This window comes from Oncorhynchus masou, chromosome 5, assembly GCF_036934945.1.
Source record: "Oncorhynchus masou masou isolate Uvic2021 chromosome 5, UVic_Omas_1.1, whole genome shotgun sequence".
Taxonomy (NCBI): domain Eukaryota; kingdom Metazoa; phylum Chordata; class Actinopteri; order Salmoniformes; family Salmonidae; genus Oncorhynchus; species Oncorhynchus masou.
The window spans coordinates 25,424,988-25,451,723 of NC_088216.1; the positions used below are offsets into that span (position 1 = coordinate 25,424,988).

At 42.8% G+C, this 26,736-nt stretch overlaps 1 long non-coding RNA gene across 1 annotated transcript; it reads right to left on the reverse strand.

The window, feature by feature from the left end:
• On the reverse strand, nt 1-26,628 carry LOC135526424 (uncharacterized). Its single transcript, XR_010453292.1, has 3 exons — nt 26,411-26,628; nt 21,912-22,095; nt 1-72 (listed from the first exon to the last, which is right to left on the reverse strand). It is a non-coding gene; the product is annotated as an uncharacterized LOC135526424 (long non-coding RNA).
• Nucleotides 26,629-26,736: the final 108 nt, after the last annotated feature.

Consider the following 26,736-nt stretch of genomic DNA (forward strand, 5'->3'; position numbering starts at 1 on the left):
GAGGGAATTCTCTCAAACTGAGGGTGTAGAGTGTGGGAGGGGTCGGCAGTTTGCTACAGCAGGAAAATAATCCTGGAGAAAAAGGAAAATGTGAATTATTATGTGGATTATAATTACATTTACATTTTTGTAGGGGTTGATCAATTTTTCATAAGGAAAAATAAACATTTCAAAGTGGAAATTAAACTTCAGAAGTCTTTTTAAACCTCAAATACACAAGTTTGAAATGTTCTGAGTTGTGATTAAATTAAGATGTTAGTTATACAATATATGAAAACATTTTTTTTTTTAAGTAATCTAAACCCAATTAAGGATAAGAAAACCTACCAGTCATTATTACATTATTCCCACAAAACCGCAGCCTACTATCAATCTAGGCCTCCTCAAAGTAAACATTGTAATATTTTCAAATCCCACATAAATATTACATGAGATTCTGTTATGTTCTGTTAATAGCTGGCATGTTCCACTGCTGAACCAGTTGATCAGGAACATTAGAGAGAGGAGGCCTCAGGTTAAGTCCCAAATGGCACCCCATTCCCTATAAAGGGCACTACTTGTGACCAGGGTCCCATAGGGCTCTGGCTAAAAGTAGTGCACTATATAGGGAATGGAGTGCCTTTTGGGACGCATACTCAGTGTGTTCTCCACTTCAGGGGATTTCTGTCTACCTGGTAGGAAAGCAGATTGTAAAGCAGACAGGAAAAGGTAACGCATGTGGTTAGCTCTTGTGAGGTTGGTGCCGACTGCTCGGCGCTAAATAAGCTGAGAAGGGAAGTTATGGTGGTGATGATCTAGGACTTGTCATGGTGCTATTTAAAGTGATACACCCTCAACTACATCTTACGTAGGCTATACATTTAAAAGATAGTTATTAGTTATGATCATGACGAAAAGGAAAGGACCGGTTTCACTGCCCGGCTACAATTGAGGGATTCGGGCATTGTGTCATATTTAATGTCAATGATGATGAAAGTGACAAGACATAGGCTATTGCTCCATTGCCCAGACAACTGTGAAAGGAACATCATTGTGGACATCACTGTTTTGCAACAGTAGGAGATCTCTATTTCCAACACTAGTCCCCATTACTCAACGAAACACACAGCTTCACCCCAAGACTTAACTGGGTCGCAATCTCCAAACACCCATCTCCTCTCCAATCATATGCACACACACACCACCCAACAGTCCTGTTTTTCAGATGGCCACTGCATTGCATGCGGAGAGCAGACAGACGGTTTTGCCATCCCTGCTTCTCAAAATAGCCCAGTTAGCACACCGGGGTCAGATGGTTTTGAAATGCTGCCGGAGCTGGAAGGACACGTGGAGGGCTTTGAGTGCCCCGAGGACCGAGGCCTCAAGGAGGAGGTATCGCACTCCAATGACAATGAGAGAGAGACCAGAAAGAGAGAGAGAGAGAGAGAGAGGTATGGGAGGGCTAAATAAGCTGACAGAGGAGTGAGGTGAGACTCGAGGAGAGGCTAAGAAAACACCTGTGGCTTTCTCCCTCAGGAGACACGAGGAGAGCACTCGAAGGTCCTCGACGGGACTAAATATACGACCCACCAGTGGAAACAACATGGCCGCTGGTGGTCTGATGAGGGAGGGGAGACGCCGGCAGGTGGAGAGGGCATTTGGTTCATTGACTATTCATTAGCTAGTCCGATGACAGTGGAATACATTTCATTTCTGCTTACGGATAAGATCAGGCAGACAACATCCGTAGATAAGTGCCATGTGGTGTTCTGAATAAGTATCATTCTGGACCTACATTAGGCAATGGTGTTTGAGAAAATACTCTGAGAATTGCAAAGTATCATGTGATTAGCTACAGTATGTGCATATCAACTACAACTCAAGCTGAGATAAGTCAATCGACAGTGTCCAGGCAGTACTGACAGAACTGAAGGGGAAAGCTGTTTGGTGAAATCTACTCTCACTTCATCCTAGGGACTGAGTTAGGCTATTGATTGGTCAGAAAGTAGGCCAATGCCTACCGTAGCAGGAGAACATGCAGTCTCCTAATGATTTGACCACATCAGTACCCTCTCCCCTCAGGGCAGCAGTTAGAAGAGAGTGAGTCATGGTAGAAACAGAACAAAAAGAACCATTCAAACACTCAGTAACACCAGATCAACTCTAGCCAAGAACTCTTAAACCACCCCTCCTCCTCCCTCTATCTCCAGTCAAAACCAGCTCACCAGACTGCTATGGCTGCGGTGAGACCAAGCCTAGCCAATCCGGTTGTCTCTGGGTAACTGTCTCCCCCCCGCCCTCACCATTTTGACAGTTATTTCTAAAAAACCACCACGGAGCCAACCCTGCCCTGGAGTCCTGAACCACATCAGAGAAACTTCTGTTATGGCATCCTGGCATTAGAGAGAGGAGAAACATACCAGATCCATTACCCAATGCAGCTGAATCTTCTGATCTCGGTTCAGTTTCTCCTTTCAGATCATATTGAGTAAGATTGCATGGGCAGGGAGGACCTGATCCTAGATCAGCACTAGATCAAAGAGGAGAAACATACCAGATCCATTACCCAATCAAACTGCAGTCTTGACAGTTTAATTTCTCCCAGTTGGAAGGTACTTCCAAATCCTTCCTTGCTAACCAACTAACTTGACCCTCGTCCCACGCATGCTGCCCTCAACGGGTTCCTATTGGTTACCGGGCCTGCCCACGCTCCAGCTCCATCCACATTGGACAATCCCATGGTGACGGGCAGCTGAGCGGTTCTGGACCGTTGCTGGACAAATCAGTCTTCTGGAATTTTGTAGGGTGCACCCCAAAAGGGCTCTGGCTTAAAGTAGTGTACATAGGGAATAGAGTGCCATCTGGGACACAGAGCATATTGTTGGTTTATAGCAATATACTGGAGAAGGATTGACGTCATCTGGTAACACATACGATGATGTTCAGCCGAACAAGTGTGTGCCGAGTTGTAGTACACGTCTACAGGCGCCACTTATTGCAATACACGTCTCTACGGTAGGTATCAACTATAAAGACAGGTGCAGAGCCTGTTGTCTTGCAGTAACGCTCACGGCTCTAACCACGGCTTTAACCATGTTGTTTCCCACTGGAGACCTGGGTTCAATCCCCATGTCCTCCCTTCTCACTGTCTCTCCCCCTTGTTCCATCTAAATAAAGTGCAAAACATACCTAAGGAGAGTGGAATTCCACAGGATAGCAAGTTTATTAGTCAACTTGACCCAGGACCTCTAAGGGCTCCTTCTTGTGATGATTAGAAGTAGGCCTAGAGGGACCTTCTGAGTGGCGCAGAGGTCTAGGGCACTGCATCGCAGATCTGTCCATACGGGAGATGCAGCGATGAGACAAGACTAACTACCAATTGGATATCACAAAATTGGGGAGGAAAAGATAAAAAGTACCAAAATAAAGACAAAACAATAAAAAAGTAGGCCAAGAGTAGGCAGTGAAAGGACAGTTACTAGAGTTGTGAAAGAAATTAGACAAGGAAAAGGTGACAAGAAAAGGAGATCAGGAAAGGAAGCGATGCAGTACTACAAGAACCCAGTTGCCTGTGGGAGCTCAATGAGTTGGATCCTCTCAGCGTGCGAATCCAATTCCCAGTCAAATCGGACTTATTCAACATATTTGGCTTTGAAAACCTCAGCGAGGCTCAAGGGGTAATGAAACCCCAGGGAATCTGGGAGGTTTGTATCTGGGAGAAATTATTCATGCTTGCAGATATCACCCGACCCGTTCTACCTGCCTACAGGTAAAAAGCCTGCACGTCTTATTGTACCAGCTACTAACCAATGAGGTAATATTAAACGTACTGTACATAAAGGCCTATGGGACAACATCCTGAATTTGACGCAAATCATGCATTCATGCCAATGTTAGCTTTGCATGGATGTTTGGAATGAAAGGTTTGTTGTATTACCATTTTCAGCAGACTCAGGGGTCTTCCTGCCACTCAGCTGGAGATGGATAACTGCTCTGTCTCTCTCTGTATACATGTAAAAGGGATAGAATGATTGACATGTAACACTGTGCTGTGCCTGTTTGTTTGGTAAGCATTGTTTGAAGGTGTCTGGGGCACAGTGCGGTGTGTGTGGGGGGGGGGGGCACGTGAGGGGGAATAATGAGGGGAGAGCTCAGAGGATGACTCACCCTCAACCCTCACGACCCAGACTACACACACGCAAACACACACCACCCCATGCAAGGGCGGAGTGGAAACCTGTCACATCGGCCTCCAGGAGAAGAGAGAGAGGCCGTGTACTCTACCCAGCCCGAACCCACCATACAGGACTAGTGTCAGGGAGCGAAGCCATATGAACATACAATTCCTCACCTCCATAAGAGACATGCCTCTCATCAGCATCTCTGACTATTCTACTGACATCATAGTCCTTATGGACCTCAACGTGCAGTTAATCCAATGACAGTTGGTGTGAGTAAGTAGACGTTTAAACTAGACCCATGTAAATACAGATGTCCAGTTGAATGACTAATTAGATAGATATAAGTCCTGAAAGATCGACATATAGGAGCCCATACATAAGACGCATGGACTTAGTAGTCAATATAAACATATATGTAACAAAGACATGAGTCAGAGTCTCTGTCCCAGTGCGAACGAGGTTTGGGAGTGAGACCGAAAGGTGATATGGGGGAGCAAACAAAACGGCCGCCATCTGGGAGTGTTTGATGTTGGTTATCGGTGACTCTGTCATCTGTAGTATGAACTATGAAGGGGATCAAAACTAGGTGGGATGCAAAGTGTGAGAGGAGGGATTGGGGTGAGCGTGTGTGTGTGTGTGTGTGTGTGTGTGTGTGTGTGTGGGAACGGGCTAAAAACGTCTGAAGAACTGCCGTTTGATGCGAGGCTCAGTCGCAGACTACAAACGAGCTGTTGCTCTCTCCCTCTCCCTCTCTCACACAGAGAGTTCCAGCAGCAGTGTGCCCGCCATATTAAACACCTCCATTCCTGCAGTGCTGCACGCACATACACAAAGAGAGACATACAAAACATCACACACACAGAGTAACTGACATACAGACGTGGAATATACAGGAGGCCATGGTTGGCATATGGGAGTACATGAGCCAAGTCAGTCCATCACGGACATCAAAGTCCATGGACCTTTTCCCTTGGAACATTTCATTATTTTTTTTACATATACCGGATACATGCAGTTAAATGTGTTGTCTTACAGGGTCAGCCATAGTCGTGCTGCGGATCTGGAGCAATTAGGGTTAAGTGCCTTGTTGGCCCAACGCTCTAACGTCTAGGCTACCTGCCGCATCTACCCGCCCAAACATAAGCACTCTGCCAGACGTACACACACAAAAACACACTAGACTAGGACTGTCTTGGCTTGATGTTGTTCTTTCCTCAGTATAGTTGTCCAGATTGATCACTGTTATGCAGGCCATACATACAGTGCATTCAGAAAGTAATTAGACCCCTTGACTTCTTCCACATTTTTGTTAGCCTTATTTTACAATTGATTAAATAAAGCATGTTTTCAATATACACACACAAGACCCCATAATGACAAAGGGAAAACAGGTTAAGAAATATTTGAAAATGTTTTCAAAATAAAAACAGAATACCTTATTTACATAAAAGTATTCAGACCCTTTACTATGAGCCTGAAATTGAGCTCAGGTGCATCATCATCCTTGAGATGTTTCTACAACTTGATTGGAGTCCACCTGTGGTAAATTCAATTGATTGCACATGATTTGGAAAGGCACACACGTGTCTATATAAAAAGGTCCCACAGTTGACAGTGCATGTCAGAGCAAAAACCAAGCCACGAGGTTGAAGGAATTGTCCGTAGAGTTCGACGACAAAACATTACTGCAGCATTGAAGGTCCCCAAGAACACAGTGGCCTCCATCATTTTAAAATGGAAGACTCTTCCTAGAGCTGGCTGCCCAGTCAAACTGAGAAATCCAGGAAGAAGGGCCTTGGTCAGAGAGGTGACCAAGAACCCGATGGTCACTCAGAGGAACTCTGGAGCTCTGTCAGTGGAGATGAGAGAACCTTCCAGAAGGGCAACCATCTCTGCAGCACCACCAAATCAAGCCTTTATGGTAGTGTCGAGACAGAAGCCACTCCCCAGTAAAAAAAGTCACAATACAGCCTGCTTGGAGTTTGCCAAAAGGCACCTAAATGACTCTCAGACCATGAGAAACAAGATTCTCTGGTTCGATAAAACAAAGATTGAACTATTTGGCCTGATTGCCAAGCATCACGTTTGGAGGAAACCTGGCACCATCCCTACGGTGAAGTATGGTGGTGGCAGCATCATGCTGTGGGGATGTCTTTCAGCGGCAGGGACTGAGGGACTGGGAGACTAGTCAGGATCAAGGAATAGCTGAAAGGAGCCAATTATAGAGAGATCCTTGATGAAAACCTGCTCCAGAGTGCTCAGGACCTCAGACTGGGATGCAGGTTCACTTTCCAACAGGACAACGACCCTAAACACACAGCCAAGATAACGCAGGAGTGGCTTTAGGACAAGTCTCTGAATGTCATTGAGTGGCCCATCTAGAGCCCGGACTTGAACCCATCGAATATCTCTGGAAAGACCTGAGAATAGCTTTGCAGCAACAGTCCCCATCCAACCTGACAGAGCTTGAGAGGATCTGCAGAGAGGAATGGGAGAAACTCCCCAAATACAGGTGTGCCAAGCTTGTAGCGTCATACCCAAGAAAACTTGAGGCTGTAATCACAGCCAAAAGGTGCTTCAACAAAGTACTGAGTAAAGTGTCTGAATACTTATGAAAATATAATGTCCCTTTTTTGATTATTTTGTAGACATTTACAAATAGTTCTAAAAACCTTTCTTCTTTGTCATTATAGGGTTTGTGTGTTAATGGGGAAAAAAACGATTTAATACATTTTATAATAAGGCCAAAACATGCTTTCCGAAAGCACTGTAGATAGTATCAACACACACACCGTGGCCCTATTGTTTATAACCATGGGATGGATGTGATACGAGGGATAGCTTGGAACAGAAAACAAAAGAGAATGCAATTTCACAAGAACATCGTTGGCCAGCATAATAGGCTTGATGGATCTCAAAAAAGCCATCTTAAGGCAGTTAGCCAACTACTACCACAGCCAATATATTAAACCCCACAGCCAAGAAACTCAACTGTTATCTTCCCATTTAGACCATCTTTGTGGAAGCAGTCGGTTGAGTTACGAGATATCTACATTTGGTGGTTCTGTCTAAATTTCTTATGAAAAACGAAGAACAGCTTGAGTGTATTCTAAGAAATAATGGTGCTGGCTTCTTAGAGCAATTCAGTAGAATCCTGGGGGCGGGGAGAGAGAAAGAGACAAAGAGTCAACTGCAAATAGTTTTGCTAAATCGTGCTCAACTGAACACAACCCCGAAGTGGACTATGCCACATTGGCATTGTAGTCCAGTGTAAAAATATATTTCGTACAAGACAACCAATCCACTTCTGTATCCTTAATGTAAGTGCAACTGCATTGGATTTAAAGTCACCCAACTGGCTCACATCCAAAGTACACAAAACGTGGAGACTCACAAGCCGTACCAAAGCTGCAAAGTAAACCCATTAGGAGGCTTTGAGGCTTCAGTACACATTTATGCTCTTAGTTTTATGCTCCTACTTATCAGATCTGGGCCTCTGAGAAAGCTTTAGGCCCTATAATCCTAGAAGATTCTACCAAGGAATTCTCCCGTCAATTTCAGTGTGTTTTCATCAGGCCCAGTGCTTTGGCAGGCCGGCCTGCCGGGAGCCAAGCACATTTCTCTGAGTCATCAGATAGAGGGGGAGGAGAGGACTGGAGTTCCCCTCTCGCTCTCTCTCTCACACACACACTCACACAAACTCAACAAGCGCTACAACACACACACACACACACACACACACACACACACACAGTTAAGCTAACTAAATAAGAGATGCAACCGACAACAAAGCTAAGCAAGCCAAACCCTATTGTTCCGGACCTCCCGAAGAAGTAAGCCTTCCTGAAATACCAAAAACAGTGGTTTGTAGTGAGTACTGCCAACAGGAGGTTAGTAGGCTACCTCAAAAAGGTAAATGTTCATTGTTTGGGGGGGATACATGCTGAAGGGCCTGGTCACATGACAACAAGAACAATCTTCTTTTTTTCACCTTTATTTAACCAGGTAGACAAGTTGAGAACAAGTTCTCATTTACAATTGCGACCTGGCAATAACAAAATACATTTGGGAAATGTCAGATACGGAAGTGATGGTATGGGGATAATTGCATAGTTTTGTCCCAGTTAAAGCATAAGCCACTAATTATGCAGACATTGAATGCTCTTTATCCTCCTTTTTCAAAGTAGTCCCAGTTTCCTGGGGTAAGACCATCCAGGTTCTTAGTCAGACCGTGCTGACAGAAGTAGTCACATGTCGAAGAGAGATGTGGTCATCAAAGTGTACATGTTCTTCTGATGGGCAATCTGATGTCAGATGATTGACGGTTAGTTCCAGAAAGTGCCTGCACAGCTTCTTCCTTCTCCTTACTCCTAGAATCCAAAACGAACCCAGCCAATAAATGTTAAATAAAAACAATCTTAATTAACTAGGCAAGTCAGTTAAGACCTCATTGTTATTTACAACGACGGCCTACCCCGGCCAAACCTGGACGATGCTGGGCCAATTGTGCACTGCTCAAACAAAGCGGGAGCTTTCAAATCCAAATCCTGAGAGTTCCAGCAAGAAGGTTAAATTGGTCCCAGATTTGCTGCACAGTCTTGTCAACTCCTATGAGTCACGCAAGAGCACAAACAGATCTGGTACCAGGCTAGATTTTTCCTGATTCCTTCCATTGAAACCAATCTGGATGATGGGATCTCCTTCTTGGCATTCGCGTTCTTGTCGTTCAACGTTGAGTGAAGATTTATAGTGGCCGAGCTCTTAATGATGTATAGCAGGGCATGATGTAAGAGAGAACTTAAGTCACGATGACAGACAATCTTCTCGCTGCATTGGATTGGTTCGGGTATTCCGTCAAAGCAGAGGGAAAAAAGATGACGAGCCAGTATAAGTGAATCGTGAGACATACTGTAGTAGGAACCTCTCTTTGAAGTAAGAGACGAACCAAAGGCCCTGTTTGTGGAACATTATTCTTTTAGTATTCTTTTATTTTTTTTTAAATGGCGAGACACTTGTCTATTTTCTCCGCCTGGCTGGAAGCGGGAAGGAAGGAGGTGGAAGGAAGGGGAAACTCAAGACTGCGTTTCCTGCTTCCTGGAAACAGTAAAGCAGAGGTCCCCCCCCTGGCCTGGTCTGTCCAGCCACATACAGTGCCTCCGGAAAGTATTCAGACCACTTGACTTTTTCCACATTATATAAAGGTTACAGCCTTATTCTAAAATTGATTCAATTGTTTTTCCCCCCCTCATCAATCTACACACAATACCCCATAATGTTAAAGCAAAAAATATCACATTTACATAAGTACTCAGACCCTTTACTCAGTACTTTGTTGAAGGACCTTTGGCAGAGATTACAGCCTGTGTTCTAGGGGACCTTCAATACTGAATAAATGTTTTGGTACCCTCCCCCCAGATCTGGTACCCTCCCCCAGATACAATCCTGTCTCAGAGCTCTACGTACAATTCCTTCGACCTCACGGCTTGGGTTTGCTCTGACATGCACTGTCGACTGTGGGACCTTATATAGACAGGTATGTGCCTTTCCAAATCATGTCCGATCAATTGAATTTACCACAGGTGGACTCCAATCTAGTTTTAGAAACAGCTCAAGGATGATCAATGGAAACAAGATGCACCTGAGCTCGATTTTGAGTCTCATAGCAAAGGGTCTGAATACTTATGTAAATAAGGTTTCTGTTTTTAATAAATTTGCAAACATTTCTAAAAACCTGTTTTTGTGTTTGTCATTATGGGGTATTGTGTGTAGATTGCTGAGGATATTGTTTTATTTAATACATTTTAGAATAAGGCTGAAACGTAAGAACATTTTGAAAAAGTTTGAATACTTTCCGAAAGGCACTGTATCTATATCGAGAGAGAGAGAGAGAGAGAGAGATTCAGAAGAGAGCGAGAGTGTGTGTTAGTGTCAGAAAAGCAGAGCCAGAGCACGAGTCGGTGAGATAGCCATAGCCAATGCCCACGGAGATCAGTTACCAGTGGCCCCGCTGACCTCTCGGCTGATGAGGAGGTGTGAAGGCCAAACCTCTCAGGTGAACCTACATTAAAACAGTCACACTGACCACATTCCTCACAGCAACACATGAGACCTGGGTTAAAATACTATTAAAAATCTTTCAAATACTTTAAGCGTTTGTTCTAGCCTGGAGTGTTCTGGGAAGAATCTACTGGTCCATTAAACCAGGCAAGCTCAAATGAGCAGAAATAAAGTATTTGAAATTATTTAGAATAGTATTTGAACCCAGGTCTATAATTGATACGTGGGGTCTCAAAGGGCATAGGGAGAGAATAGCATCCGGTGTGTTTCCGAATACCCAAGTATCCCATGCTTAATCACACTAGTGACTCGATAGCTCAGAATTAAGATAGAAGCAGTTATGTAAGCGGGAGAGAAAGGACTAGAATGTTCCTCAGATATCCTTACAAGCAGATGGTGTGTAGTAGTGTCAGACTGAACACTAACTCATGTACACTGCCACCAGCACATACACACTGTGTGTGTGCAGATAAAACGTCCCAGTAAAGGAGGCCAAAAGGAGAGGAGTGTGGGAGTTTCACTGGTGGTGCCAGGACCTGATGATATAGTAGAGAGAGAAAGATGGAGGGAGGGGTGGGGGTCAGTTGGTCAGGCAGACAGGGAGAGGAAACATACACAGAGAATGAGCTACATATACTGTAACTTCATCCCTTCCCAGTCAGTCAACATCCTTCAACCAGCCTCACTTCTGGCCTCCATCGATAATGCTTGTCCTTTTCTCTCACACACACACACACACACACACACACACACAAAGCTCCTGCCTGGCGAAAGACAAATACAGTACATTTCAGTGGAAGAAGATGCCCTGCGATCCCGACTCAGATTTACACGCTGCTACGCACAAGGACTCTAACCAATTTAGGTCTGTCATGGCTCCGTTTTATGTCTCAATGCAGTCATTGTGTGGCAACCAGCTATGTACAAAGGTACTCTAGAGGGCTGAATGGCTGCTTCAAGATGAAATGGAAGTCATAAATAAACACAGGGTATAGCTTTCATGCTGGGCAGTGGGGCGATGGTCCATTCTTCTCAGAGGTGGTACAGTACTGGAGGGAAATCTGCCAATCTCTTGAAGTGTCTGACTGGGGTGGGATTGTGTGTGTGTGTGTGTGTGTGTGTGTGAGAGAGAGAGAGCCAGTGTGTGTAAGTGTACCAGAGGGAGAGAGAAACTGGGAAAGACACCAGTGATTTGAGCTCTTCCTTGCGTCTCCTGCCTTTCCTTTGTCGCAGATCGAGCGAACGAGGTCACCAACTCCTACGAGCACTCAACCACCAGCGGCCTTGCTCGTCCTGGATATACACACACTTTACATTTTGTTCATTTAGCAGACGCTCGTATCCAGAGTGATTTACAGGAGCAATTAGGGTTAAGTGCCTTGCTCAACAGCACGCCGACAGATTTTTCACCTATCCGGCATAGGTATTTGAACCAGCAACCTTTTGGTTACTGGCCCAACGCTCTTAGCCGCTAGGCTACCTGCCACACACACGGCTGTATTTTAACAAACCTATCGCAATAGTAAATCTAAGCGCAGGCGGTAGCACTATAGGTTCAGAGTGTGTCAGAATTTTTTTGTTTGTTGCTATTTTCACTATCACAATTAAATCGGTGAACTTGGGTGGCGTTGGTTCAAAAAAGTTGGGTTTTGATGAATAAACAAGTTGTGGGTGTGTCCAGGTTTGGCCCCTCACTGGTCAATCTGAATGTGTTCCATGGCCAAATATGTGGTTGCTTCAAGTTGTGTATTTATGGACTTATGTATAGACTTGGAATCAACTCCAAATCAAATGTTACTCTGTTATAGCTTTTTAAATGGCTTACAGAAACCAGATAACAAGATGTAGACCTATCTTTGCTAAATACGTTCACTTGAACCCATTTGCAGTCCACATTGTTCTAAGTAATTGCTTAGCCTCAATAGCATTCACACTGATATAAAGGCTAGGTCGAGCGTAAATTGCATTACGGCTGAGCATGGGCATGCTAAACATTGTCAATAATCAGGATTAAATTGATAAAGCATTAAAAAGAGAACAAATAATTCTAAACAAAACTAAGCAAAAACTTGTTTTCAATATAGGCTGTGTCAGACTTACAGGCACCATCATTCCCCCCGTGGGCATGTAATATTTAAACAATGCAGACTATGGAGGGTTTTACACACATCTAAACTTTTCACAGGGGACCCAATATAAAGAGAAAGGGAGAATGTCCACTAACAGTTAAACTGCTCCCAAATAGGCTTATGTTTTATGAACAAAAATCAGAACCATCTTACAGATCAGATCGCATTCACACATCTCCAGAAGTTGCATTGCAAGCATGCCAAGGACATTGTCGCGATAAAACCAGGAAGGTGAATCATTCTAATAAGTTTGGTTGTAATAAAAATTTGCTGAATATCTTGATAAAAGTCACCTTGTCCAAGAGAGATTTACAAAACGTCCCACCAGGGTAAGCCTACACGAAACACAGCCCTTATTTTAAGTGTTTCTAAAATCCCTTACGGGAAAAATGAATGGTGGAAAAACGATTGGAACCATTTCCCTGTTTGACAGCTAGGTTTTATGGGCATTATGACACATTGACTGTGGTACTCAATAACCAACTGCGTTACCACTAAAACCAGCTTTTTGTTGGTCTTAAATATCCCTATCAGCACTGCCTGAAATTAGCACTTTGGATCATGTTTTTAAAAGGACACCTCAAATATTTCCACCCTGCTCATCTGAGCGCAAGTGAGCTGATATAACACAGGTAAATTGCTGAACCTGGCATTAGGGCTGGAAAAAGGTTGTGCGTTTTTACATGACTAAATTGCAAACTAATGTGCGTTTGACACTAGCGCCGCCTTAATGACAGCCAAAAACAGAACCCACAGTGTCAGACACACACCTGCGTGCATGCCAGGCTCGTGCAGTCAGTGTGTTCCAAATCACAATGCTACCAGTACAGAGGTACCATTCTGCCTGCCTTGTGCCAACTGTCACCTTTGCTTCCAAAATTTGCCACTCTGCCACTACTACTGGCACCTGCCCAAGGCTTAGATAGAAGATACTTTAACATGGACGGTTCATGCATATGCTGGAGCACTGGTGTTCAATAGACTAGGTGACTTTACTTCCATAGTTGACCCGATATTGTACTATACAGTGCCTTGCAAAAGTATTCGGCCCCCTTGAACTTTGCGACCTTTTGCCACATTTCAGGCTTCAAACATAAAGATATAAAACTGTATTTTTTTTGTGAAGAATAAACAAGTGGGACACAATCATGAAGTGGAACGACATTTATTGGATATTTCAAACTTTTTTAACAAATCAAAAACTGAAAAATTGGGCGTGCAAAATTATTCAGCCCCCTCAAGTTAATACTTTGTAGCGCCGCCTTTTGCTGCGATGACAGCTGTAAGTCGCTTGGGGTATGTCTCTATCAGTTTTGCACATCGAGAGACTGACATTTTTTCCCATTCCTCCTTGCAAAACAGCTCAAGCTCAGTGAGGTTGGATGGAGAGCATTTGTGAACAGCAGTTTTCAGTTCTTTCCACAGATTCTCGAATGGATTCAGGTCTGGACTTTGACTTGGCCATTCTAACACCTGGATATGTTTATTTTTGAACCATTCCATTGTAGATTTTGCTTTATGTTTTGGATCATTGTCTTGTTGGAAGACAAATCTCCGTCCCAGTCTCAGGTCTTTTGCAGACTCCATCAGGTTTTCTTCCAGAATTGTCTTGTATTTGGCTCCATCCATCTTCCCATCAATTTTAACTATCTTCCCTGTCCCTGCTGAAGAAAAGCAGGCCCAAACCATGATGCTGCCACCACCATGTTTGACAGTGGGGATGGTGTGTTTAGGGTGATGAGCTGTGTTGCTTTTACGCCAAACAAAAAGTTAAATTTTGGTTTCATCTGACCAGAGCACCTTCTTCCACATGTTTGGTGTGTCTCCCAGGTGGCTTGTGGCAAACTTTAAACAACACTTTTTATGGATATCTTTAAGAAATGGCTTTCTTCTTGCCACTCTTCCATAACGGCCAGATTTGTGCAATATACGACTGATTGTTGTCCTATGGACAGAGTCTCCCACCTCAGCTGTAGATCTCTGCAGTTCATCCAGAGTGATCATGGGCCTCTTGGCTGCATCTCTGATCAGTCTTCTCCTTGTATGAGCTGAAAGTTTAGAGGGACGGCCAGGTCTTGGTAGATTTGCAGTGGTCTGATACTCCTTCCATTTCAATATTATCGCTTGCACAGTGCTCCTTGGGATGTTTAAAGCTTGGGAAATCTTTTTGTATCCAAATCCGGCTTTAAACTTCTTCACAACAGTATCAAGGACCTGCCTGGTGTGTTCCTTGTTCCTCATGATGCTCTCTGCGCTTTTAACGGACCTCTGAGACTATCACAGTGCAGGTGCATTTATACGGAGACTTGATTACACACAGGTGGATTGTATTTATCATCATTAGTCATTTAGGTCAACATTGGATCATTCAGAGATCCTCACTGAACTTCTGGAGAGAGTTTGCTGCACTGAAAGTAAGGCCCAATTTTTCAGTTTTTGATTTGTTAAAAAAGTTTGAAATATCCAATAAATGTCGTTCCACTTCATGATTGTGTCCCACTTGTTGTTGATTCTTCACACAAAAATACAGTTATATCTTTATGTTTGAAGCCTGAAATGTGGCAAATGTCGCAAAGTTCAAGGGGGCCGAATACTTTCGCAAGGCACTGTACGTAGGGCAAGTCATTTTCCCTGGTCAGTGTGTCAGAGTAGGAGTGCTGATCAAAAGTAACGTGGAAAAATAGTCATCAATATATAGAGAACACAGAATCCTAAACACCAAACATAACATCCAGAAATCTGAGTCTTGTGTGGTTTGATTTCTTCGTGATCTCCCTGTATGTGTCCGTTTCCTTCATCAATTCAGATATGAGAGGGGGCAAAACTGTTCTTAGATCAGCAATCAATACGGGCACAGGTCACATAACCAGGCTAGGTAAAATTCCTAGCCCTGATAACAGTGGAATATATCAAATGCTTAGGTCAGACCACATGACCTAAGCAGGAAACACTCTGAGCCCCGACTGACTCAGACCATCAGTAGTGATTGAGGAAACAGCAAACAGCCGAGCCTCCGCCTGCCAGTGGCCCAGTGCTGACCTGATGATTAACAAAGACTCGTGGCCACAGACATCCCACTGGGCTATGACATGTAACATACCAGTGTTGTGTGCTGTTTAAATCTCTATGGAGAAGTTCGGCCTAATAGATTTGTAAGCAGCTGTACAGGAGTTCGCTACTCACACTTTGTTTCCACTGACCACAAGAACTGGGCCGTGTTCATGAGGCACCAAACGGAAGTAAACAGACTGAAACAGAGGAACAGCCTGGATTTGCCCAATAAGAAATGCTCATGTTCATGTTTTAGAACACTTTCTGTTGCGTGCCCTAACGAACACGACCCCGGCCAACCCAAGGCCAGTGGATGATCAAACGAACTCCTGAACAAGAGGAGAAACAAGGGAGCTAGGGGGTTAAGAGAACCGGAGGAAGTTTCTTTATCCACTGAATGGATAAAAAGAAGGGCCTGAAAAACCTTGGTGAGGGTCTATCAGTGCCTGTGCTAAAGACTAGCGTAACTCATGTAAAAGGCACATTCCTGGTGTTGTGATGTAGAGAGCGTGTGGGAGTCAGGGGGGCCGGCCAGCATGCTTATCACCGCTCAGAGTAATGCACAGAATGAGGATGCAGGGTTCTGCATTGCGATCAAAGGTTTAAAGACCATGAGACTCGGAGGAGGGAGCTGTACAGCTAACACAGCAGATAACAGGGTAGGAGTGGAGCAGAGGAGGTTGGTGGGAGGAGCTATAGGAGGAGAGGCTCATTGTAATGGCTGGAATGGAGTCAAACACGAGGTTTCCATATGTTGAGGTATTTGATACCATTCCATTCATTCCATTCCAGCCATTACAATGAGCCCATTTTCCTATAGCTCCCCCCACCAGCCTCCTCTGGAGTGGAGATATTGTAGAGATACCATAACCACACAAAGATCAATAGGATGGGAACAATAGGTTGCACTACATTTGTAAATATCCACCCTGGATTATCAGCTTCATACTAGTCAGTCTCATATGTGATAAAAATTCTGCTAAAACAGACAGAAACATCAGACATTCATCAGTATACAATCCCCATAGATTCACAGTCCTGCTGCTTGGGCTAAAAGTACCAATACGTAATAGGTGCTTCCTATATCATCATCATCCTCTCCTCCCTCTTTCACACCCTTTCTCTGGCTCTCTCTCTCTATCTGTCTGAGATCGACTGTTCAAGGGCTTTGTTTTAGCAGCATCTTAACCCAGACACCACACGGCTACAGACAAAGACAGGGAGGCGTCACAGGCCAGTGCACAGCACAGACACAGCAGTCAGCCAGGCTACCAGCTATGAGCCCTGCATCCCAACAGGCCAGAGGGCACCACCACCACTGAACACAGCTACACTGGCCCCTTCTGGGCCTGGGGTGGTACTGCAGGCTGGGGGACTGAGGTGAAAACAAACAGGGATTGGTTTTGTACGCATTTCGAGAACAGCATTAGCAGGGTAAGGCAGACACGTTGCGATGTGAATGACAAACCTTGAAAAATAAAAAACACTTCTAAAGTTGATTGTAAGATAATTGCTAAAATCAAGGCTATAGCTAACTCCATTTATCTAACTCCATCCATCTTACCCCATTTTGAACTTTACTGTTGTTTCATAGTGTGACAACCCTCAAACACAAAATAATTTAAATGGAAGTGACTCAGCAAAACATAGCCATGTTCACCAGATGTTGGCCTTGTAATTAATCAATATATATATATATTTAAAAATAAACAATTTAACAAACATTACTTACGCAATGACTACAGCAATTAGCTTTGAAACCTGAAAAATCAAAGGGGTTTGTAAATTAACAGGGCTGGCCCACTTGGAAGCCCTCATGGCCAGTGTCTGTCCTTTCGCATTGCACCATTTCATTGTCCCACGTGGACGTTAGGAAACATCTAACGTCTATCCGGTCAGCAATGTGCATGGAGACCTTTGCCAGCTATTTCCACAGACAAAGGAGACATGGAAGACTAGAGTCAGTCAGTGCACTGTCACCCCAAACCCTGGAATGGATGATGGCATCCCACTAGGTCAAGTCACATTGAATTAAAACCAAATCACCATGGTTCTTAGGCAGCTCAATTCTTATATTTGTTTCACTAAATGGTATTTTGACCAATCAGACAAGCTCTATAAAACAAAATACAAATTTTGATTAAAAAAAGATGAGAATTGGTTTGCCTGCGTAAACACAGCCTTGGACAGGGGTATCTAGTGAATATACAAGGTCAAACAAGAAAAACCTATACAAGGTCTAATGAAGTAAGACCCTACTGAACAAGACTCTTCCAAGACTAGCCCTTTGATTGGTTAAGAGACCCCTGCTAAGAGCAATTAACACAATTACAGGATCTCAACATAATGTTCTAGTATCATAAATCCACGTAGCACATCTCAACACTAGCCTGCTCCTGTAAAGCATGAAACACCGAGAAACTCACTGCCAATAGGTACACAGTGGGATCCGTTCCTTCTAGAACAAAAAATGGTACCTGCTGCATACCGACCCGGTAACGACGATATTACACTTGTAAAATCGCATTAGTTCATCAGTGGTCAACAATTTTGAGCCAATCAGAGAGCACAAACTCCCACATGGGGAAGCCAAAGGAGTGACAACAAAAAGGGGGGAAAAAATTGAAAAAATATACAGCATTTTCTCCACAATTCCATGGTTAAATAGATGAGCCAGTCACACTTGATATGCAATGTAGGCTATGGGATGGTAGCTAGCTAAGTGCACGGATGCAATGCAATGCACACAACACAAAATACTTCCTCCAAGCTAGCTAACCACTGACATTATAATTAAATCACAATGGATTAGTTTCATCGAAACAGCTGTCAGTGTTAGTACAATGTCCTTAGCTAGCGAATATTTTAACGGTTAGCTAGGTAAACATTTGGCTATGGACTGGCACACACTGGCAGTAGTTTCAAGTTAATGTCACATGCACAGTGAAATGCCTTTCTTGCCAACTCAAATGTGATTATGGAGAGTGAATTGTTGTTTCTTCATCATCTTGCTAGGTAGTTATCTTGCTGTGTCCATCTGGCTAGTATCAACAAGGGCTTTCTACAACATAGCAACAACAATATCTAGCTAGCTAGCTAACCAACATTGGAATCTAGATCATAAACTCAGCAACAGACATTGACATGCATTGCCAAAAAACACTACTGCCACCTCCAGGTTTGGAGTATTTTAACAAGGCTGAGTGGTTAACGACTTCAAGGTCTTTGCTGTGTGAACACAAAAGAGATTAAACAAAATGTCGGTAGTCAGGTGTTAAGTGTATCTAAGAGTATAGTAAGGAGCAGTTTGCTGTAGGTCTGTTCTGGTCAGCTCTGGTTGCAGCTAACAACAGCCTCTTCCTGTTCTGTGCTAGAGCCTAAACGTGGCTATTAATACCAGATCAATCACCAGGGAGATCACAGGGCTGTGGCTGCTGAGTCACACAGTGGAAATTATGTGGAGCTGTTCCTGGTCATGTTGCGCCTACCTAGTCACTGATCTTGGGCTTTAAGTTTTCCAATCCTAATGGTTATTGATTGGGTTTGCGGTGGGTAAACTAATCGTAGATCTGTGGTTATAACCAATTACCGGACTAAATGACTGGACACTGGAAGGAGATCACAAATCAATGGCTGCGGAGTCACAGAGGAGAAATATGGAGCTGCCCGAGTCTGATCCAGATACAGGAGAGTATGAGTAGGTTGTTACTAGAAGCTGATCTGGGGTCTGTTTTGTGTTTTCCTGTCATAAAGGTCAAGTAAAATATGTGGAAGTGTAAACTGATCCTAGATATGTGGCTAAGGTTGATCAACCACCCACCATTGGAAACTCCTCCAAAATGTAAGTGGTGGTACATATCTACTGGGACAGCGATGTATTAATCATTCTCCACATGATTGGAACTGACATCTGACAATAGACATGTGTCTCAACAATGCATTCACTGCTGTTAATACAACCCACAACAAGCAAACCAGATCTAGTCTATGGGGGTGCTTGTACAGACCTGGATTGAGCCTACCAGGGGAAAATGTCATTTTCATGCTTAATTCCTTTAAAGCCAAGTTCCCATAAGGGATTGAAAACCTTTTAGACGTTATTCTCTTTATATAGCAGTTGATGATATGGCCTATGTTGAGTATCCCCATTCACAATCATGACAAGGGGGATGTTGTTCTCTTGAATGAAGACAATCACCAGTGCGAACTGGCCTTCAGTGCAACATCACAATGACTGTCTGACAGTGCCCTTGGAGCAACATTTAAATTCTCACAGATGATTATAGAAGCACATCAAACTGCAAGTGCTCTGCTTTGATGGTGATTGATCCAATCTTAAATAATTCTCTCTTTAAAAGACAGAGGAGCCTTATTTTCAAATTCATCTACAGGCACGGAGCAGAGAATTCCAAGGCATTTGATCATCTCGATCGAACACCTAATATCTGAGGACAAAGCACACCACTAAATCATGTTAGATTACATGAATCAGATTGGTTACAATAAATAATTTAATTCTTAGCTCATCAAAACAACTGCCTTTGTGAATGATACTAGGGAAAGTAATTTTAAATGGCAAGTGAATGTGTGGGCCTTGTACTTCTACTTTAGAAATGCATCCTTCCTTCCTTCCTTCCTTCCTTGAGGTAAAGACAGATTTATTCGAAATTGGATAGGTCTAGACCCGGTTTCCCTGATCACAATGGAATTTAGGCTTATAAGTGTTTTAACGATGCGTTGTTCCTACAACGGCCGAAGATGTAACATGCATTTCACAAAACAACACAGAGAGAGAGCAGTCTAAGTGCGTCGTTGGCGCATGTATCGTTCCTGATCGGCTCGAAAGAAAGGGAGCCCTGCTCTCGGATCAGCTTTCTCCATTAAAATCTACCTTAATTGTAATGTTATTTCACAATAACAGTATAACGGATCAGCTCCTAGAGAGATATTACCAATTACGGCTGCAATATTGAGGCTGCTTATTCTAATACCCAAATAGGCAAAAAAAAGAAAACAAATCACAGATTTGTCACATCATTGCGCACGTTAGTCTAATTATCATAATAAAAACATCCAGTTTAAACTAGGGATATGTGCATTGGATGCGTCTCAATCCACCACATCCGCCGATGTTGCACTTATGCATCTGCGGTGAAAAGTGGCAGGGCTAGAGCCGTGTGTCAGGCCATGGGGACACCACGAAAATCCCGTCTGTAGCGTCTGAACGGTTTGGCCTCCAAACTACTATGACCCCTCTGTGGAAAGATGACTCACGAACACGATGGGTGTTCTTCGTTTTGCTCTACGACTCCCACAAGCATATTGGGACTCGTCTGAAGTCGGTAGAGCCGATCAGCTAATTTCGGTCTGTACCGTCCGAACAGAACACTAACGACACATTTAACTGTTTTATGAGTGGTCTGAGGCAGGCGCTAAGATTACGAGCGTTTTCAAGTGCAACGTTAATAACAAGAGTTTTGGTGACCAGCTCAGAGATTTAACAATGCTCCTACGAAGGTTCTAACGATGAACTTAAGGTTAAGATGGTTTAGGGAAACCGGGCCCAGAGCAAGGTTAGCTCCCTCTTGTTTTCACAAATTCAGATCTGTAATTACTTTCAAGAAAAGGTAGGAAGGAAGGATGCATTTTTTGAGTATTTGAACGGGGCCTGTGAACTGAATGAACTCACTATATAAACCCAGAGCTGCATGGAAAGAATTCAGCACACCGGAGGTGAATGTAATATTTAACCAACACTGCCACCAGGTGGGCAACTAATGCTACCATTTTCTCTTCTGAACTACTACTACAACAACAACTGTGGGAATGAAGCATCAGTGTAGAAGGGTTGTTGTTAAAAAGCACGGTTTATTCCTGTTAAAGAGATCCTGGAATTTAAAAGCTGAATTTCATTCTCACTGGGCGCACACTGTTTGAGGCAACGTTGTTTCCACACCATTTCAATGAAATTACATTGAACCAATGTGGAATAGATGTTGAATTGACATCTGTGCCCAGTGGGTTGTGTCTTAGAGTTGCTGTAGTCATGGTGACCTGACCTCTTGCTCTCCATGGGCTCAAAATCAGTCCAATCAGGTGAATCAATTTGAGAATAAATCCAAACATATCAGTGTAATAAACCTGATAACCCCATCTTATTCTTGCACTGGGCCTTCTCTATTTTAACACATTTGATTTTAAAGGGAGTGTGACAGTTGAACACATGGGCCTATATCAGTTATTTGTTTTTAAAACAAAAGTATTAAAATAAAGATAAAAACTATGATTTCTCTTTTAGTTAAGAGTTAGACTACACATCTATTGAAATGATTAAAAAAAATCATGAAGCGTTAACACGTGACCCAACTGTCAACTAGGCTACAAATTCGTCATCCTAATTCATTAATAACCAACCAAGGAACAAGCAGAACTGAAACACCTGAGAAACCAACTAAAATCATTCCTAAGAGCTCACAATTAAAGAGTAAACTAATAAAAGCGTATCGGGACGCACCGGACCTCAAACCTCTGCGTCGACAAACTGCTCCTCCACGCTGCGGATGATGTGGCGGACCCATTTGATGGGGGCTTGGTGGTGGGTGGCAGGGCTGTAGTCGGTTGCTGTCTGGGGGTGGGGAACGCAGGGGGCCTGGTTCAGGGTCAACCCTGTAGGGCCACTCTATCCACATCCTCTGGGCCTGAAGAGAGAAAGAGAAGGTTCATGGCAATTCTGGCTTGGGCAAACTGTAGCAAAACATATTGAAACATACAACAGAAATCTGTGTTCTCATTGGAGGTATTCCCTCCCAGTTTCATTCATCTCAAAACCTTTTCTCCCTACTGAACACAGTCCTGGGTCATGTTTTAGAGGAGCAACGCTCTGATTGTTGCAGATAAATGTTTTGTAATAGAGCAGACATTATTCCCTATTCAGCATGGCAGAGAAGTACAGTTTAAGTCGGAAGTTTACATACATTTAAACTCAGTTTTTCACAATTCCTGACATTTAATTCAAGTACAAATGCCCTGTCTTAGGTCAGGATCACCACTTTAATTTAAGAATGTGAAATGTCAGAATAATAGTAGAGAGAATTATTTATTTCAGCTTTTATTTCTTTCATCACATTCCCAGTGGGTCAGAAGTTTACATACCACCCAATTAGTATTTGGTAGCATTGCCTTTAATTGTTTAACTTGGGTCAAACGTTTTGGGTAGCCTTCCACAAGCTTCCCACAATAAGTCGGATGAATTTTGGCCCATTCCTGCTGACAGAGAGTTTGTAGGCCTCCTTGCTCTCACATGTTTTTTCAGTTCTACCCACACATTTTATATAGGATTGAGGTCAGGGCTTTGATGGCCCCTCCAATACCTTGACTTTGTTGTCCTTAGGCCATTTTGCCACAAATTTGGAAGTATGCTTGGGGTCATTGTCCATTTGGAAGATGCATTTGCAACCAAATTTTAACTGCCTGACTAATGTCTTGAGATGTTGCTCCAATATATCCACACATTTTCCTACCTCACGATGCCATCTATTTTGTGAAGTGCATCAGTCCCTCCTGTAGCAAAGCACCCCTACAACATGATGCTGCCACCCCCGTGCTTCACGGTTGGGATGGTGTTCTTCAGCTTGCAAGCCTCCCCCTTTTTCCTCCAAACATAACGATGGTCATTATGGCAAAACAGTTCTATTTTTGTTTCATCAGACCAGAGGACATTTCTCCAAAAAGTACGATCTTTGTCCCCATGTGCAATTGCAAACCATAGATTGGCTTTTTTTTAAATGGAGGTTTTGGAGCAGTGGCTTCTTCCTTGCTGAGCGGCCTTTCAGGTTATGTTGATATAGGACTTGTTTTACTGTGGATATAGATAATTTTGTACCCGTTTCCAGCATCTTCACAAGGTCCTTTACTGTTGGTCTGGGATTGATTTGCACTTTTCGCACCAAAGTACGTTCATCTCTAGGAGACAGAATGCGTCTCCTTCCTGAGCAGTAGGACAGCTGCGTGGTCCCATGGTGTTTATACTTGCGTACTATTGTTTGTACAGATGAACGTGGTACATTGACTTTTGGAAATTGCTCCCAAGGATGAACCAGACTTGTGGAGGTCTACACATTTCTTTTGATTTTCTCATGATGTCAAGCAAAGAGGCACCGAGTTTGAAGGTAGGCCTTGAAATACATCTACAGGTACACCTCCAATTGACTCAAATGATGTCAGAAGCTTCTAATGCCATGACATTATTTTCTGGAATTTTCCAAGCTGTTTAAAGACAGTCAACTTGGTGTATGCAAACTTCTGACCCACTGGAATTATGATACAGTGAATTATAAGTGAAATAATCTGTCTGTAAACAATTATTGGAAAAATTAATTGTGCCATGATCAAAGTAGATGTCCTAACCAACATACCAAAACTATAGTTTAACAAGACATTTGTGGAATGGTTGAAAAACAAGTTTTAATAACCCCAAGTTAAGTGTATGTAAACTTCCGACTTCAACTGTATGTCTGTTCTATAATATTTATATCTAATGTTTTGTTATGAGCAGCGCATTGAAAATCTTCAGTAGGGCACGATATAGCAAAATGGAAAACCAAAAAAATGTTCTTACTGAAGAAGTCCTCTAGCACCTCTGTTTCAGCTAAATGTGTTCTCCAGTTTGGTACAACTGAACACCACCCTCCATGAAAAAGTCCTTAGTTAGAGAAATTGTATAGAAACAAATAAAATTGCACTGTTAGTGCTGACAAAACTTTGTGTCAACATTTCTGTACAAACCAAGAAAACAAGACAAGACTTGATATGATATTAGGTCTGAAATAATGGTTCCTTCCTTGTACTACCAATTGTCTAGTAATATGGATACATTGTTATTGACCCGGGAGTAATGGCAGTAAGTTACATACATTAATAGAGTCCAATATTTGAATCTAACTTGTCCTAGACCAGTGGTCACCAACCTTTTCAGAGCCGAGATCACTTTGAGTCAAAATGCAGGCCAAGATCTACCGTTCAGATAATTTTTTAAACATGACATAAAAAACATAAACAAATGCTACATTAGCCTATGAAATTTGTGCAATAGGCTATAGCCGGATACATTATCACAGCATATTGGCTATGCTTGAATTGCCCTGCAAATGGCATTACAATATTGTTCTTCTCAGACAATTATATTATATTTCAAAACTTGAGGTTTATGATCACACTGGTAATATTAGATATTTTGTTGTATTACTTGTTATGCACTGCTGAGTCAGCATAAATTGAAATAATTTTCCTTTTTTTATTTTACTGGACTGATGGTGCCTGCATATTACAGTCTTCCAGCCGATGGCGAAACTCGAATCTCACTTCAATATTTCTGCCTCATCCACCAATTCATGTTGTTAGAGAACGTTAAAATATTACTCGATATTAAAAAGACAAGCCACTAATAACAGCAAAGCTTATCGATACACTTTGTAGTACGAGGAATGAGCTGTAGCAACATCATAGGCACGTCTAGTACCGGCAGCGGTATGTGACAGAAAGCCGATCACCAGGCAGAGCTAGAGATTACATTTTAATGTGCACTTTTAAATACAATGCAGGTAATGTTTTAAATCACACACACATACATACGTTTGTTACTGCACCTTTGAATACAACAAACTCTGTTTCGTATGTTACATTTGTTTGTCCAAAACAAATTACCTATGTAAATAGGTTTGCTGTTGCACTTTGGAATACAAATATTAAAAGTTGTTTTTATTGTGATGTCTTGTAATGTCTAGTGACGCGTTCTACATCAAGGTAACAACTGATGACATTTTAGAATGATAGGACAGTCATATGCAGTAAAAAAATTAAAATAAATCTGGTGGGCCTACATTTTGTCTGGTTCTCCTTTCTTTTTGAAGTTAGGTGCACCAGTGCTACAAATAAAGGATGTGACATCTGCTTTTGGACATTTACAAGGCAGCACCGCATTTTAAATCCTCCTCCCCATTTACTGGATTTTTCCTTTTTTTCTCATCAGAAAGAAAGAAATGATGCTCAGGCTTCTCTGTGGACTCATGGAAGCTGCACGGTGATCAGAGTTATCTGATTGGCCAGCTGTAGGCCTATATGTGCACTTGATTGGGCTCGTTGGGTACGCGGAGTTTGTACCTTCAGACACATGAAACGTTTCAAAATGGGAACACGTCGACTTCCCGGCGCGCAGGGCACCTTAATCAAGAGCAACTACCACAAACAGTGTGAAACACATAAATAATAAAAAACAGGAACGCAAGGCGACCGATTAGGAATTTCTTGGAGATCGACCAGTAGATCGGGATCGACCGGTTTGGCCATCGAAAGAATGCATATGCAAAAAATACCTCATCCCTACTGTAAAATAACGGTAGTTGATCTTCGATTGTTACGGGACTATTTTGCTTTCACTGGTCCTGGGGATCTTGTACCAAGTATCATGACATTTCAGTCAAAAACCTGGTTGCCTCTGCCAGAAGGCTGAAACTTGCCCGCACGTGGATCTTCTAGCTAGACCATAACCTCAAGCACACGTCAAAATCCACAAAGAAATGGTTAATTGACCACAAAAAAAATCATCATTTTGCAATGGCTATTTCAGTCTCCGGACTTGAACCTCATTGAAAACCTGTGGTGTGAATTGAAGAGGGAAGTGCAGCGCAGACAAAGGATTTCAAATATCTGGAAAGATTCTGTATAGAGAAATGGTCTAAGTTCCCTCCCAACATGTTCTCCAATCTCATAAAACATTTTAGAAAAATGTTCAGTTTCCTTATTCTCAAAGGGGAGGGTGATGGAGTATTGAAAACAGCAGCTCCAATCATTTTGACCCCATCTTTTTTTCTCCCTTTTCTGAGCAATTGTATTAGTATAAAATAACACATTTTCATACAATATAGCTCAGTATTTTTATTTTAAACTGTATTTGTGCCTCATTTAATCAAGAGATCCAATAATTCCAGACCCCACTGTATCTCTTCCCCTCCTTACCATATGGAGCAAATCCATATATCTCCTCCTCCCAGTTTTCCTCCTCATATGGTGGCAGAGGTGAGGCTGGCGGCAACGGGTGTGTTTTTTTGTTGGACTTTTTCCTCCATTTCCACCTATACCTGGAAAAATAGGCCTGCCTGTACCTACGCTCTGGAGCAGGGTCCAGTATACCATTGCCTGAATACATCAGCTTCCTCTCTGGAACAGGGTCTGTGGCGCCAGGGCAGGAATATATCGGCTTTCTCTCCGGAAAGGTTTTGGCACTGATGCACAAGCCCGGGGGGTTACTCACTGTCTGGAGCATGGTCCACTGTTACAGGTCT